We start from the raw sequence: 16,330 nt of genomic DNA on the forward strand, positions 1-16,330 counted from the left end.
CCACCTGTTTCCCCGCCACTGATTCCCCACCTCAGATTCCCTGCCTCAGATTCCCCGCCTCTGATTCTCCGCCTCTGATTCCCCGCCTCTGATTCCCCACCTCTGATTCCCCACTTCTGATTCCCCGCCTCTGATTCCCCGCCTCTGATTCCCCGCCTCTGATTCCCCGCCTCTGATTCCCCACCTCTGATTCACTGCCTCCCTTTCCGCTCAACTTTCCTGGCCTACTTTTCCCCACATATCTTTCCCCGCCTCTGATTTCCCGCCTCTGATTCCACGCCTTTGATTCCCCGCCTATGTTTACCCGCCTCTGTTTACCCGCCTGTTTTCCCGCCTCTGATTCCCCACCACAGATTCCCTGCCTCAGATTCCCTGCCTCAGATTCCCTGCATCAGATTCCCTTCATTTGATTCCCTGCGTCTGATTCCCTGCCTCTGATTCCCTGCATCTGATTGCCCGCCTCTGATTCCCCGCCTCTGATTCCCCGCCTCTGATTCCCCACCTCTGATTCCCCACTTCTGATTCCCCGCCTCTGATTCCCCGCCTCTGATTCCCCGCCTCTGATTCCCCGTCTCTGATTCACCGCCTCTGATTCCCCACCTCTGATTCCACGCCTCTGATTACCTGCCTCTGATACCCTGCCTCTCTTTCCCTGCCTCTATTTCCGTGCCTCTTTCTCTGCATCTCGTTTCCAACATCTCATTTCCCCCTTCTGATAACCCGCATCAGATTCCCTGCCTCCGATTCCCTGCCTCTGATTCCCTGCCTCTGATTCCCTGCATCTGATTGCCCGCCTCTGATACCCTGCCTCTGATTCCCCACCTCTGATTCCCCGCCTCTGATTCCCCGCCTCTGATTCCCCGCCTCTGATTCCGCGCCTCTGATTCCCCGCCTCTGATACCCCGCCTCTGATTCCCCGCCTCTGATTCCCTGCATCTGATTCCCCGCCTCAGATTCCCCGCCTCTGATTCCCCGCCTCTGATTCCCCGCCTCTGATTCCCCGCCTATGTTTACCCGCCTCTGTTTACCCGCCTGTTTTCCCGCCTCTGATTGCCCACCTCAGATTCCCTGCCTCAGATTCCCTGCCTCAGATTCCCTGCCTCTGATTCCCTGCCTCTGATTCCCTGCATCTGATTGCCCGCCTCTGATTACCTGCCTCTGATTCCCCGCCTCTGATTCCCCACCTCTTATTCCCCACTTCTGATTCCCCGCCTCTGATTCCCCGCGTCTGATTCCCCGCCTCTGATTCACCTCCTCTGATTCCCCGCCTCTGATTCCCCGCCTCTGATTCCCCACCTCTGATTGCCCCGCCTCTGATTCGCTGATTCTGATTCCCCGGCTCTGATTCCCCACCTCTGATTCCCCACTTCTGATTCCCCACCTCTGATTCCCCGCCTCTGATTGCACGCCTCTGATTCCCCGCCTCTGATTCCCCGCCTCTGATTCCCCGCCTCTGATTCCCCTCCTCTGATACCCCGCCTCTGATTCCCCACCTCTGATTCCCCGCATCTGATTCCCCGCCTCTGATTCCCCGCCTCTGATTCCCTGCCTCTGATTCCCCACCTCTGATTTCGCGCCTCTGATTCCCCGCCTATGTTTACCCGCCTCTGTTTACCCACCTGTTTCCCCGCCTCTGATTCCCCACCTCAGATTCCCTGCCTCAGATTCCCTGCCTCTGATTCCCTGCCTCTGATTCCCTGCCTCTGATTCCCTGCATCTGATTGCCCGCCTCTGATTCTCCGCCTCTGATTCCCCGCCTCTGATTCCCAACCTCTGATTCCCCGCTTCTGATTCCCTGCCTCTGATTCCCCGACTCTGATTCACCGCCTCTGATTCCCCGCCTCTGATTCCCCACCTCTGATTCAATGCCTCTCTTTCCGCTCAACTTTCCTGGCCTACTTTTCCCCACATATCTTTCCCCGCCTCTGATTTCCCGCCTCTGATTCCACGCCTCTGAATCCCCGCCTATGTTTACCCACCTCTGTTTAACCGCCTGTTTTCCCGCCTCTGATTCCCCACCACAGATTCCCTGCCTCAGATTCCCTGCCTCAGATTCCCTGCATCAGATTCCCTTCATTTGATTCCCTGCGTCTGGTTCCCTGCCTCTGATTCCCTGCCTCTGATTCCCTGCATCTGATTGCCCGCCTCTGATTCCCCGCCTCTGATTCCCCACCTCTGATTCCCCACTTCTGATTCCCCGCCTCTGATTCCCCGCCTCTGATTCCCCGCCTCTGATTCACCGCCTCTGATTCCCCGCCTCTGATTCCCCGCCTCTGATTCCCCACTTCTGATTGCCCGCCTCTGATTCCACGCCTCTGATTCCCCGCCTCTGATTCCCCACCTCTGATTCCCCACTTCTGATTCCCCACCTCTGATTCCCCGCCTCTGATTCCACGCCTCTGATTCCCCACCTCTGATTCCCCACTTCTGATTCCCCACCTCTGATTCTCCGCCTCTGATACCCTGCCTCTGATAACTTTTTACTGATTCCCTGCCTCAGATTCCCTGCCTCCGATTCCCTGCCTCAGATTCCCTGCCTCAGTTTCCCTGCATTAGATTCCCTTCATCTGATTCCCTGCCTCTGATTCCCCGCCTCTGATTCCCCGCATCTGATTGCCCGCCTCTGATTCCCCGCCTCTGATACCCCGCCTCTGATTCTCCGCCTCTGATTCCCTATATCTGATTCCCCGCCTCAGATTCCCCGCCTCTGATTCCCCGACTCTGATTCCCCGCCTCTGATTCCCCGCCTCTGATTCCCCGCCTATGTTTACCCGCCTCTGTTTACCCGCCTGTTTTCCCGCCTCTGATTGCCCACCTCAGATTCCCTGCCTCAGATTCCCTGCCTCAGATTCCCTGCCTCTGATTCCCTGCCTCTGATTCCCTGCATCTGATTGCCCGCCTCTGATTACCTGCCTCTGATTCCCCGCCTCTGATTCCCCACCTCTGATTCCCCACTCCTGATTCCCCGCCTCTGATTCCCCGTGTCTGATTCCCCGCCTCTGATTCACCTCCTCTGATTCCCCGCCTCTGATTCCCCACCTCTGATTGCCCCGCCTCTGATTCGCTGATTCTGATTCCCCGCCTCTGATTCCCCACCTCTGATTCCCCACTTCTGATTCCCCGCCTCTGATTCCCCGCCTCTGATTCCACGCCTCTGATTCCCCGCCTCTGATTCCCCGCCTCTGATTCCACGCCTCTGATTCCCCTCCTCTGATACCCCGCCTCTGATTCCCCACCTCTGATTCCCCGCATCTGATTCCCCGCCTCTGATTCCCCGCCTCTGATTCCCTGCCTCTGATTCCCTGCCTCTGATTCCGCGCCTCTGATTCCCCGCCTATGTTTACCCACCTCTGTTTACCCACCTGTTTCCCCGCCTCTGATTCCCCACCTCAGATTCCCTGCCTCAGATTCCCCGCCTCTGATTCTCCGCCTCTGATTCCCCGCCTCTGATTCCCCACCTCTGATTCCCCACTTCTGATTCCCCGCCTCTGATTCCCCGCCTCTGATTCCCCGCCTCTGATTCCCCGCCTCTGATTCCCCACCTCTGATTCACTGCCTCCCTTTCCGCTCAACTTTCCTGGCCTACTTTTCCCCACATATCTTTCCCCGCCTCTGATTTCCCGCCTCTGATTCCACGCCTTTGATTCCCCGCCTATGTTTACCCGCCTCTGTTTACCCGCCTGTTTTCCCGCCTCTGATTCCCCACCACAGATTCCCTGCCTCAGATTCCCTGCCTCAGATTCCCTGCATCAGATTCCCTTCATTTGATTCCCTGCGTCTGATTCCCTGCCTCTGATTCCCTGCATCTGATTGCCCGCCTCTGATTCCCCGCCTCTGATTCCCCGCCTCTGATTCCCCACCTCTGATTCCCCACTTCTGATTCCCCGCCTCTGATTCCCCGCCTCTGATTCCCCGCCTCTGATTCCCCGTCTCTGATTCACCGCCTCTGATTCCCCACCTCTGATTCCACGCCTCTGATTACCTGCCTCTGATACCCTGCCTCTCTTTCCCTGCCTCTATTTCCGTGCCTCTTTCTCTGCATCTCGTTTCCAACATCTCATTTCCCCCCTTCTGATAACCCGCATCAGATTCCCTGCCTCCGATTCCCTGCCTCAGATTCCCTGCCTCAGAATCCCTGCATCAGATTCCCTTCATCTGATTCCCTGCCTCTGATTCCCCGCCTCTGATTCCCCGCCACTGATTCGCCACCTCTGTCTCTACGCCTCTATTTTGCCTGCACTCTTTCCCCTCCACTCTTTCTGTGCCTCTCTTTCCCTCCCTCAATTTCAACAACTCTGTTTGATCTGTTCTGTGTACCTAATTTTCAACACACAAGTTCCAACCACTATGTTTCGCCCATCTCTTTCGCTGCCTCTATTTATGCAGCTATGTTTACCCGCTTCTGTTTACCCGCCTGTTTCCCCACATCTCTTTCCCCACCTCTGATTCCACGCCTCTGATTCCCCGCCTCTGATTCCCCGCCTCTGATTCCCCACCTCTGATTCACCGCCTCCCTTTCCGCGCAACTTTCCTGGCCTACGTTTCCCCACATCTCTTTCCCCACCTCTGATTCCACGCCTCAGATTCACCGCCTCTGATTTCCCGCCTCTGATTCCCTGCCTCTGATTCCCTGCCTCTGATTCCCCACCTCTGATTCCCCCCTCTGATTCCCCGCCTCTGATTCCCAGCCTCTGATTCCCCACCTCTGATTCCCCGCCTCTGATTCCCTGTCTGTCTTTCCCTGCCTCTATTTCCGTGCCTCTTTCTCTGCATCTCGTTTCCCACATCTCATTTCCCCCTTCTGATAACCCGCATCAGATTCCCTGCCACAGATTCCCTGCCTCAGATTCCCTGCCTCAGATTCCCTGCATCAGATTCCCTTCATCTGATTCCCTGCCTCTGATTCCCCGCCTCTGATTCCCCACCTCTGATTCCCTGCCTCAGATTCCCTGCCTCTGATTCCCTGCCTCTGATTCCCTGCCTCAGATTTCCTGCATCTGATTGCCCGCCTCTGATTCTCCGCCTCTGATTCCCCGCCTCTGATTCCCTGCCTCTGATTCGCCACCTCTGATTCCCCGCCTCTGATTTCCCACCTCTGATTCCCTGCCTCTGATAACCTGCCTCTGAATCCCTGCCTCTGATTCCCGGCCTCTGAGTCCCCACCTCTGATTCCCCGTGTCCGATTCCGCACCCATGTTTCACCACCTCTGTTGCTCTGCTTCTGATTTCCCGGCTCAGATTCACCGGATCTGATTCCACGCCTCTCTTTCTGTGTCTCTGATTCCCCGCCTCTGATTCCACGCCTCTGATTACCCGCCTCTGATACCCTGCCTCTCTTTCCCTGCCTCTATTTCCGTGCCTCTTTCTCTGCATCTCGTTTCCCACATCTCATTTCCCCCTTCTGATAACCCGCATCAGATTCCCTGCCACAGATTCCCTGCCTCAGATACCCTGCCTCAGATTCCCTGCATAAGATTCCCTTCATCTGATTCCCTGCCTCTGATTCCCCGCGGCTGATTCCCTGCCTCTGATTCCCCGCCTCTGTTTACCCGACTGTTTCCCCGCCTCTGATTCACCACCTCATATTCGCCATCTCAGGTTCCCTGCCTCTGATTCCCTGCCTCTGATTCCCTGCCTCTGATTCCCTGCATCTGATTGCCCGCCTCTGATACCCTGCCTCTGATTCCCCACCTCTGATTCCCCGCCTCTGATTCCCCGCCTCTGATTCCCCGTCTCTGATTCCACGCCTCTGATTCCCCGCCTCTGATTCCGCGCCTCTGATTCCCCGCCTCTGATACCCCGCCTCTGATTCCCCGCCTCTGATTCCCTGCATCTGATTCCCCGCCTCAGATTCCCCGCCTCTGATTCCCCGCCTCTGATTCCCCGCCTCTGATTCCCCGCCTATGTTTACCCGCCTCTGTTTACCCGCCTGTTTTCCCGCCTCTGATTGCCCACCTCAGATTCCCTGCCTCAGATTCCCTGCCTCAGATTCCCTGCCTCTGATTCCCTGCCTCTGATTCCCTGCATCTGATTGCCCGCCTCTGATTACCTGCCTCTGATTCCCCGCCTCTGATTATCCACCTCTTATTCCCCACTTCTGATTCCCCGCCTCTGATTCCCCGCGTCTGATTCCCCGCCTCTGATTCACCTCCTCTGATTCCCCGCCTCTGATTCCCCGCCTCTGATTCCCCACCTCTGATTGCCCCGCCTCTGATTCGCTGATTCTGATTCCCCGGCTCTGATTCCCCACCTCTGATTCCCCACTTCTGATTCCCCACCTCTGATTCCCCGCCTCTGATTGCACGCCTCTGATTCCCCGCCTCTGATTCCCCGCCTCTGATTCCCCGCCTCTGATTCCCCTCCTCTGATACCCCGCCTCTGATTCCCCACCTCTGATTCCCCGCATCTGATTCCCCGCCTCTGATTCCCCGCCTCTGATTCCCTGCCTCTGATTCCCCACCTCTGATTTCGCGCCTCTGATTCCCCGCCTATGTTTACCCGCCTCTGTTTACCCACCTGTTTCCCCGCCTCTGATTCCCCACTTCAGATTCCCTGCCTCAGATTCCCTGCCTCTGATTCCCTGCCTCTGATTCCCTGCCTCTGATTCCCTGCATCTGATTGCCCGCCTCTGATTCTCCGCCTCTGATTCCCCGCCTCTGATTCCCAACCTCTGATTCCCCGCTTCTGATTCCCTGCCTCTGATTCCCCGCCTCTGATTCACCGCCTCTGATTCCCCGCCTCTGATTCCCCACCTCTGATTCAATGCCTCCCTTTCCGCTCAACTTTCCTGGCCTACTTTTCCCCACATATCTTTCCCCGCCTCTGATTTCCCGCCTCTGATTCCACGCCTCTGAATCCCCGCCTATGTTTACCCGCCTCTGTTTAACCGCCTGTTTTCCCGCCTCTGATTCCCCACCACAGATTCCCTGCCTCAGATTCCCTGCCTCAGATTCCCTGCATCAGATTCCCTTCGTTTGATTCCCTGCGTCTGGTTCCCTGCCTCTGATTCCCTGCCTCTGATTCCCTGCATCTGATTGCCCGCCTCTGATTCCCCGCCTCTGATTCCCCACCTCTGATTCCCCACTTCAGATTCCCCGCCTCTGATTCCCCGCCTCTGATTCCCCGCCTCTGATTCACCGCCTCTGATTCCCCGCCTCTGATTCCCCGCCTCTGATTCCCCACTTCTGATTGCCCGCCTCTGATTCCACGCCTCTGATTCCCCGCCTCTGATTCCCCACCTCTGATTCCCCACTTCTGATTCCCCACCTCTGATTCCCCGCCTCTGATTCCACGCCTCTGATTCCCCACCTCTGATTCCCCACTTCTGATTCCCCACCTCTGATTTCCCGCCTCTGATTCCACGCCTCTGAATCCCCGCCTATGTTTACCCGCCTCTGTTTACCCGCCTGTTTTCCCGCCTCTGATTGCCCACCTCAGATTCCCTGCCTCAGATTCCCTGCCTCAGATTCCCTGCCTCTGATTCCCTGCCTCTGATTCCCTGCATCTGATTGCCCGCCTCTGATTACCTGCCTCTGATTCCCCGCCTCTGATTCCCCACCTCTGATTCCCCACTCCTGATTCCCCGCCTCTGATTCCCCGTGTCTGATTCCCCGCCTCTGATTCACCTCCTCTGATTCCCCGCCTCTGATTCCCCACCTCTGATTGCCCCGCCTCTGATTCGCTGATTCTGATTCCCCGCCTCTGATTCCCCACCTCTGATTCCCCACTTCTGATTCCCCGCCTCTGATTCCCCGCCTCTGATTCCACGCCTCTGATTCCCCGCCTCTGATTCCCCGCCTCTGATTCCACGCCTCTGATTCCCCTCCTCTGATACCCCGCCTCTGATTCCCCACCTCTGATTCCCCGCATCTGATTCCCCGCCTCTGATTCCCCGCCTCTGATTCCCTGCCTCTGATTCCCTGCCTCTGATTCCGCGCCTCTGATTCCCCGCCTATGTTTACCCACCTCTGTTTACCCACCTGTTTCCCCGCCTCTGATTCCCCACCTCAGATTCCCTGCCTCAGATTCCCCGCCTCTGATTCTCCGCCTCTGATTCCCCGCCTCTGATTCCCCACCTCTGATTCCCCACTTCTGATTCCCCGCCTCTGATTCCCCGCCTCTGATTCCCCGCCTCTGATTCCCCGCCTCTGATTCCCCACCTCTGATTCACTGCCTCCCTTTCCGCTCAACTTTCCTGGCCTACTTTTCCCCACATATCTTTCCCCGCCTCTGATTTCCCGCCTCTGATTCCACGCCTTTGATTCCCCGCCTATGTTTACCCGCCTCTGTTTACCCGCCTGTTTTCCCGCCTCTGATTCCCCACCACAGATTCCCTGCCTCAGATTCCCTGCCTCAGATTCCCTGCATCAGATTCCCTTCATTTAATTCCCTGCGTCTGATTCCCTGCCTCTGATTCCCTGCATCTGATTGCCCGCCTCTGATTCCCCGCCTCTGATTCCCCGCCTCTGATTCCCCACCTCTGATTCCCCACTTCTGATTCCCCGCCTCTGATTCCCCGCCTCTGATTCCCCGCCTCTGATTCCCCGTCTCTGATTCACCGCCTCTGATTCCCCACCTCTGATTCCACGCCTCTGATTACCTGCCTCTGATACCCTGCCTCTCTTTCCCTGCCTCTATTTCCGTGCCTCTTTCTCTGCATCTCGTTTCCAACATCTCATTTCCCCCCTTCTGATAACCCGCATCAGATTCCCTGCCTCCGATTCCCTGCCTCAGATTCCCTGCCTCAGAATCCCTGCATCAGATTCCCTTCATCTGATTCCCTGCCTCTGATTCCCCGCCTCTGATTCCCCGCCACTGATTCGCCACCTCTGTCTCTACGCCTCTATTTTGCCTGCACTCTTTCCCCTCCACTCTTTCTGTGCCTCTCTTTCCCTCCCTCAATTTCAACAACTCTGTTTGATCTGTTCTGTGTACCTAATTTTCAACACACAAGTTCCAACCACTATGTTTCGCCCATCTCTTTCGCTGCCTCTATTTATGCAGCTATGTTTACCCGCTTCTGTTTACCCGCCTGTTTCCCCACATCTCTTTCCCCACCTCTGATTCCACGCCTCTGATTCCCCGCCTCTGATTCCCCGCCTCTGATTCCCCGCCTCTGATTCACCGCCTCCCTTTCCGCGCAACTTTCCTGGCCTACGTTTCCCCACATCTCTTTCCCCACCTCTGATTCCACGCCTCAGATTCACCGCCTCTGATTTCCCGCCTCTGATTCCCTGCCTCTGATTCCCTGCCTCTGATTCCCCACCTCTGATTCCCCCCTCTGATTCCCCGCCTCTGATTCCCAGCCTCTGATTCCCCACCTCTGATTCCCCGCCTCTGATTCCCTGTCTGTCTTTCCCTGCCTCTATTTCCGTGCCTCTTTCTCTGCATCTCGTTTCCCACATCTCATTTCCCCCTTCTGATAACCCGCATCAGATTCCCTGCCACAGATTCCCTGCCTCAGATTCCCTGCCTCAGATTCCCTGCATCAGATTCCCTTCATCTGATTCCCTGCCTCTGATTCCCCGCCTCTGATTCCCCACCTCTGATTCCCTGCCTCAGATTCCCTGCCTCTGATTCCCTGCCTCTGATTCCCTGCCTCAGATTTCCTGCATCTGATTGCCCGCCTCTGATTCTCCGCCTCTGATTCCCCGCCTCTGATTCCCTGCCTCTGATTCGCCACCTCTGATTCCCCGCCTCTGATTTCCCACCTCTGATTCCCTGCCTCTGATAACCTGCCTCTGAATCCCTGCCTCTGATTCCCGGCCTCTGAGTCCCCACCTCTGATTCCCCGTGTCCGATTCCGCACCCATGTTTCACCACCTCTGTTGCTCTGCTTCTGATTTCCCGGCTCAGATTCACCGGATCTGATTCCACGCCTCTCTTTCTGTGTCTCTGATTCCCCGCCTCTGATTCCACGCCTCTGATTACCCGCCTCTGATACCCTGCCTCTCTTTCCCTGCCTCTATTTCCGTGCCTCTTTCTCTGCATCTCGTTTCCCACATCTCATTTCCCCCTTCTGATAACCCGCATCAGATTCCCTGCCACAGATTCCCTGCCTCAGATACCCTGCCTCAGATTCCCTGCATAAGATTCCCTTCATCTGATTCCCTGCCTCTGATTCCCCGCGGCTGATTCCCTGCCTCTGATTCCCCGCCTCTGTTTACCCGACTGTTTCCCCGCCTCTGATTCACCACCTCATATTCGCCATCTCAGGTTCCCTGCCTCTGATTCCCTGCCTCTGATTCCCTGCCTCTGATTCCCTGCATCTGATTGCCCGCCTCTGATACCCTGCCTCTGATTCCCCACCTCTGATTCCCCGCCTCTGATTCCCCGCCTCTGATTCCCCGTCTCTGATTCCACGCCTCTGATTCCCCGCCTCTGATTCCGCGCCTCTGATTCCCCGCCTCTGATACCCCGCCTCTGATTCCCCGCCTCTGATTCCCTGCATCTGATTCCCCGCCTCAGATTCCCCGCCTCTGATTCCCCGCCTCTGATTCCCCGCCTCTGATTCCCCGCCTATGTTTACCCGCCTCTGTTTACCCGCCTGTTTTCCCGCCTCTGATTGCCCACCTCAGATTCCATGCCTCAGATTCCCTGCCTCAGATTCCCTGCCTCTGATTCCCTGCCTCTGATTCCCTGCATCTGATTGCCCGCCTCTGATTACCTGCCTCTGATTCCCCGCCTCTGATTATCCACCTCTTATTCCCCACTTCTGATTCCCCGCCTCTGATTCCCCGCGTCTGATTCCCCGCCTCTGATTCACCTCCTCTGATTCCCCGCCTCTGATTCCCCGCCTCTGATTCCCCACCTCTGATTGCCCCGCCTCTGATTCGCTGATTCTGATTCCCCGGCTCTGATTCCCCACCTCTGATTCCCCACTTCTGATTCCCCACCTCTGATTCCCCGCCTCTGATTGCACGCCTCTGATTCCCCGCCTCTGATTCCCCGCCTCTGATTCCCCGCCTCTGATTCCCCTCCTCTGATACCCCGCCTCTGATTCCCCACCTCTGATTCCCCGCATCTGATTCCCCGCCTCTGATTCCCCGCCTCTGATTCCCTGCCTCTGATTCCCCACCTCTGATTTCGCGCCTCTGATTCCCCGCCTATGTTTACCCGCCTCTGTTTACCCACCTGTTTCCCCGCCTCTGATTCCCCACCTCAGATTCCCTGCCTCAGATTCCCTGCCTCTGATTCCCTGCCTCTGATTCCCTGCCTCTGATTCCCTGCATCTGATTGCCCGCCTCTGATTCTCCGCCTCTGATTCCCCGCCTCTGATTCCCAACCTCTGATTCCCCGCTTCTGATTCCCTGCCTCTGATTCCCCGCCTCTGATTCACCGCCTCTGATTCCCCGCCTCTGATTCCCCACCTCTGATTCAATGCCTCCCTTTCCGCTCAACTTTCCTGGCCTACTTTTCCCCACATATCTTTCCCCGCCTCTGATTTCCCGCCTCTGATTCCACGCCTCTGAATCCCCGCCTATGTTTACCCGCCTCTGTTTAACCGCCTGTTTTCCCGCCTCTGATTCCCCACCACAGATTCCCTGCCTCAGATTCCCTGCCTCAGATTCCCTGCATCAGATTCCCTTCGTTTGATTCCCTGCGTCTGGTTCCCTGCCTCTGATTCCCTGCCTCTGATTCCCTGCATCTGATTGCCCGCCTCTGATTCCCCGCCTCTGATTCCCCACCTCTGATTCCCCACTTCAGATTCCCCGCCTCTGATTCCCCGCCTCTGATTCCCCGCCTCTGATTCACCGCCTCTGATTCCCCGCCTCTGATTCCCCGCCTCTGATTCCCCACTTCTGATTGCCCGCCTCTGATTCCACGCCTCTGATTCCCCGCCTCTGATTCCCCACCTCTGATTCCCCACTTCTGATTCCCCACCTCTGATTCCCCGCCTCTGATTCCACGCCTCTGATTCCCCACCTCTGATTCCCCACTTCTGATTCCCCACCTCTGATTCTCCGCCTCTGATACCCTGCCTCTGATAACTTTTTACTGATTCCCTGCCTCAGATTCCCTGCCTCCGATTCCCTGCCTCAGATTCCCTGCCTCAGTTTCCCTGCATTAGATTCCCTTCATCTGATTCCCTGCCTCTGATTCCCCGCCTCTGATTCCCCGCATCTGATTCCCCACCTCTGTCTCTACGCCTCTATTTTGCCTGCACTCTTTCCCCTCCACTCTTTCCGTGCCTCTCTTTCCCTCCCTCAATTTCAACAACTCTGTTTGATCTGTTCTGTGTAACTAATTTTCAACACAAAAGTTCCAACCACTATGTTTCGCCCATCTCTTTCGCTGCATCTATTGATGCAGCTATGTTTACCCGCTTCTGTTTACCCGCCTGTTTCCCCACATCTCTTTCCCCACCTCTGATTCCACGCCTCTGATTCCCCGCCTCTGATTCCCCGCCTCTGATTCCCGGCCTCTGATTCACCGCCTCCCTTTCCGAGCAACTTTCCTGGCCTACGTTTCCCCACATCTCTTTCCCCACCTCTGATTCCACGCCTCAGATTCGCCGCCTCTGATTTCCTGCCTCTGATTCCCTGCCTCTGATTCCCCGCCTCTGATTCCCCACCTCTGATTCCCCTCTCTGATTTCCCGCCTCTGATTCCCCACCTCTGATTACACGCCTCTGATTACCCGCCTCTGATACCCTGCCTCTCTTTCCCTGCCTCTATTTCCGTGCCTCTTTCTCTGCATCTCGTTTCCCACATCTCATTTCCCCCTTCTGATAACCCGCATCAGATTCCCTGCCACAGATTCCCTGCCTCAGATTCCCTGCCTCAGATTCCCTGCATCAGATTCCCTTCATCTGATTCCCTGCCTCTGATTCCCCGCCTCTGATTCCCTGCATCTGATTCCCAGCCTCTGTTTACCCGCCTGTTTCCCCGCCTCTGATTCACCACCTCATATTCGCCACCTCAGGTTCCCTGCCTCTGATTCCCTGCCTCTGATTCCCTGCCTCTGATTCCCTGCATCTGATTGCCCGCCTCTGATACCCTGCCTCTGATTCCCCGCCTCTGATTCCCCGCCTCTGATTCCCCGCCTCTGATTTCCCACCTCTGATTCCCCACTTCTGATTCCCCGCCTCTGATTCCCCGTCTGTGATTCCACGCCTCTGATTCCCTGCCTCTGATTCCGCGCCTCTGATTCCCCGCCTCTGATACCCCGCCTCTGATTCCCCGCCTCTGATTCCCTGCATCTGATTCCCCGCCTCAGATTCCCCGCCTCTTATTCCCCGACTCTGATTCCCCGCCTCTGATTCCCCGACTCTGATTCCCCGCCTCTGATTCCCCGCCTCTGATTCCCCGCCTATGTTTACCCGCCTCTGTTTACCCGCCTGTTTTCCCGCCTCTGATTGCCCACCTCAGATTCCCTGCCTCAGATTCCCTGCCTCAGATTCCCTGCCTCTGATTCCCTGCCTCTGATTCCCTGCATCTGAATGCCCGCCTCTGATTACCTGCCTCTGATTCCCCGCCTCTGATTCCCCACCTCTGATTCCCCACTTCTGATTCCCCGCCTCTGATTCCCCGCGTCTGATTCCCCGCCTCTGATTCACCGCCTCTGATTCCCCGCCTCTGATTCCCCGCCTCTGATTCCCCACCTCTGATTGCCCCGCCTCTGATTCGCTGATTCTGATTCCCCTCCTCTGATTCCCCACCTCTGATTCCCCACTTCTGATTCCCCGCCTCTGATTCCCCGCCTCTGATTCCACGCCTCTGATTCCCCGCCTCTGATTCCCCGCCTCTGATTCCACGCCTCTGATTCCCCTCCTCTGATACCCCGCCTCTGATTCCCCACCTCTGATTCCCCGCATCTGATTCCCCGCCTCTGATTCCCCGCCTCTGATTCCCTGCCTCTGATTCCCCACCTCTGATTCCGCGCCTCTGATTCCCCGCCTATGTTTACCCACCTCTGTTTACCCACCTGTTTCCCCGCCTCTGATTCCCCACCTCAGATTCCCTGCCTCAGATTCCCCGCCTCTGATTCTCCGCCTCTGATTCCCCGCCTCTGATTCCCCACCTCTGATTCCACACTTCTGATTCCCCGCCTCTGATTCCCCGCCTCTGATTCCCCGCCTCTGATTCCCCGCCTCTGATTCCCCACCTATGATTCACTGCCTCCCTTTCCGCTCAACTTTCCGGCCTACTTTTCCCCACATATCTTTCCCCGCCTCTGATTTCCCGCCTCTGATTCCACGCCTCTGATTCCCCGCCTATGTTTACCCGCCTCTGTTTACCCGCCTGTTTTCCCGCCTCTGATTCCCCACCACAGATTCCCTGCCTCAGATTCCCTGCCTCAGATTCCCTGCATCAGATTCCCTTCATTTGATTCCCTGCGTCTGATTCCCTGCCTCTGATTCCCTGCATCTGATTGCCCGCCTCTGATTCCCCGCCTCTGATTCCCCGCCTCTGATTCCCCACCTCTGATTCCCCACTTCTGATTCCACGCCTCTGATTCCCCGCCTCTGATTCCCCGCCTCTGATTCACCGCCTCTGATTCCCCGCCCCTGATTCACCGCCTCTGATTCCCCACTTCTGATTGCCCGCCTCTGATTCCACGCCTCTGATTCCCCGCCTCTGATTCCCCACCTCTGATTCCCCACTTCTGATTCCCCACCTCTGATTCCCCGCCTCTGATTCCACGCCTCTGATTCCCCACCTCTGATTCCCCACTTCTGATTCCCCACCTCTGATTCTCCGCCTCTGATACCCTGCCTCTGATAACTTTTTACTGATTCCCTGCCTCAGATTCCCTGCCTCCGATTCCCTGCCTCTGATTCCCCGCCTCTGATTCCCAGCCTCTGATTCCCCACCTCTGATTCCCCGCCTCTGATTCCCTGCCTCTCTTTCCCTACCTCTATTTCCGTGCCTCTTTCTCTGCATCTCGTTTCCCACATCTCATTTCCCCCTTCTGATAACCCGCATCAGATTCCCTGCCACAGATTCCCTGCCTCAGATTCCCTGCCTCAGATTCCCTGCATCAGATTCCCTTCATATGATTCCCTGCCTCTGATTCCACGCCTCTGATTGCCCGCCTCTGATTCTCCGCCTCTGATTCCCTGCCTCTGATTCCCCGCCTCTGATTCCCCGCCTCTTGATTCCCCGCCTCTGATTCCCCACCTCTGAATCCCTGCCTCTGATAACCTGCCTCTGATTCCCTGCCTCTGATTCCCGGCCTCTGAATCCCCACCTCTGATTCCCCGTGTCCGATTCCTCACCCATGTTTCACCACCTCTGTTGCTCTGCTTCTGATTTCCCGGCTCAGATTCAGCGGCTCTGATTCCGCACCTCTGATTCCACGCCTCTCTTTCTGTGTCTCTGATTCCCCGCCTCTGATTCCACGCCTCTGATTACCCGCCTCTGATACCCTGCCTCTCTTTCCCTGCCTCTATATCCGTGCCTCTTTCTCTGCATCTCGTTTCCCACATCTCATTTCCCCCTTCTGATAACCCGCATCAGATTCCCTGCCACAGATTCCCTGCCTCAGATACCCTGCCTCAGATTCCCTGCATGAGATTCCCTTCATCTGATTCCCTGCCTCTGATTCCCCGCGGCTGATTCCCTGCATCTGATTCCCCGCCTCTGTTTACCCGCCTGTTTCCCCGCCTCTGATTCACCACCTCATATTCGCCACCTCAGGTTCCCTGCCTCTGATTCCCTGCCTCTGATTCCCTGCCTCTGATTCCCTGCATCTGATTGCCCGCCTCTGATACCCTGCCTCTGATTCCCCGCCTCTGATTCCCCGCCTCTGATTCCCCGCGTCTGATTTCCCACCTCTGATTCCCCACTTCTGATTCCCCGCCTCTGATTCCCCGTCTCTGATTCCACGCCTCTGATTCCCCGCCTCTGATTCCCTGCATCTGATTCCCCGCCTCAGATTCCCCGCCTCTGATTCCCCGACTCTGATTCCCCGCCTGATTCCCCGCCTCTGATTCCCCGCCTCTGATTCCCCGCCTCTGATTCCCCGCCTATGTTTACCCGCCTCTGTTTACCCGCCTGATTTCCCGCCTCTGATTGCCCACCTCAGATTCCCTGCCTCAGATTCCCTGCCTCAGATTCCCTGCCTCTGATTCCCTGCCTCTGATTCCCTGCATCTGATTGCCCGCCTCCGATTACCTGCCTCTGATTCCCCGCCTCTGATTCCCCACCTCTGATTCCCCACTTCTGATTCCCCGCCTCTGATTCCCCGCGTCTGATTCCCCGCCTCTGATTCACCGCCTCTGATTCCCCGCCTCTGATTCCCCGCCTCTGATTCCCCACCTCTGATTGCCCCGCCTCTGATTCGCTGATTCTGATTCCCCGCCTCTGATTCCCCACCTCTGATTCCC

This window comes from Narcine bancroftii, chromosome 8, assembly GCF_036971445.1.
Source record: "Narcine bancroftii isolate sNarBan1 chromosome 8, sNarBan1.hap1, whole genome shotgun sequence".
Classification (NCBI taxonomy): Eukaryota; Metazoa; Chordata; class Chondrichthyes; order Torpediniformes; family Narcinidae; genus Narcine; species Narcine bancroftii.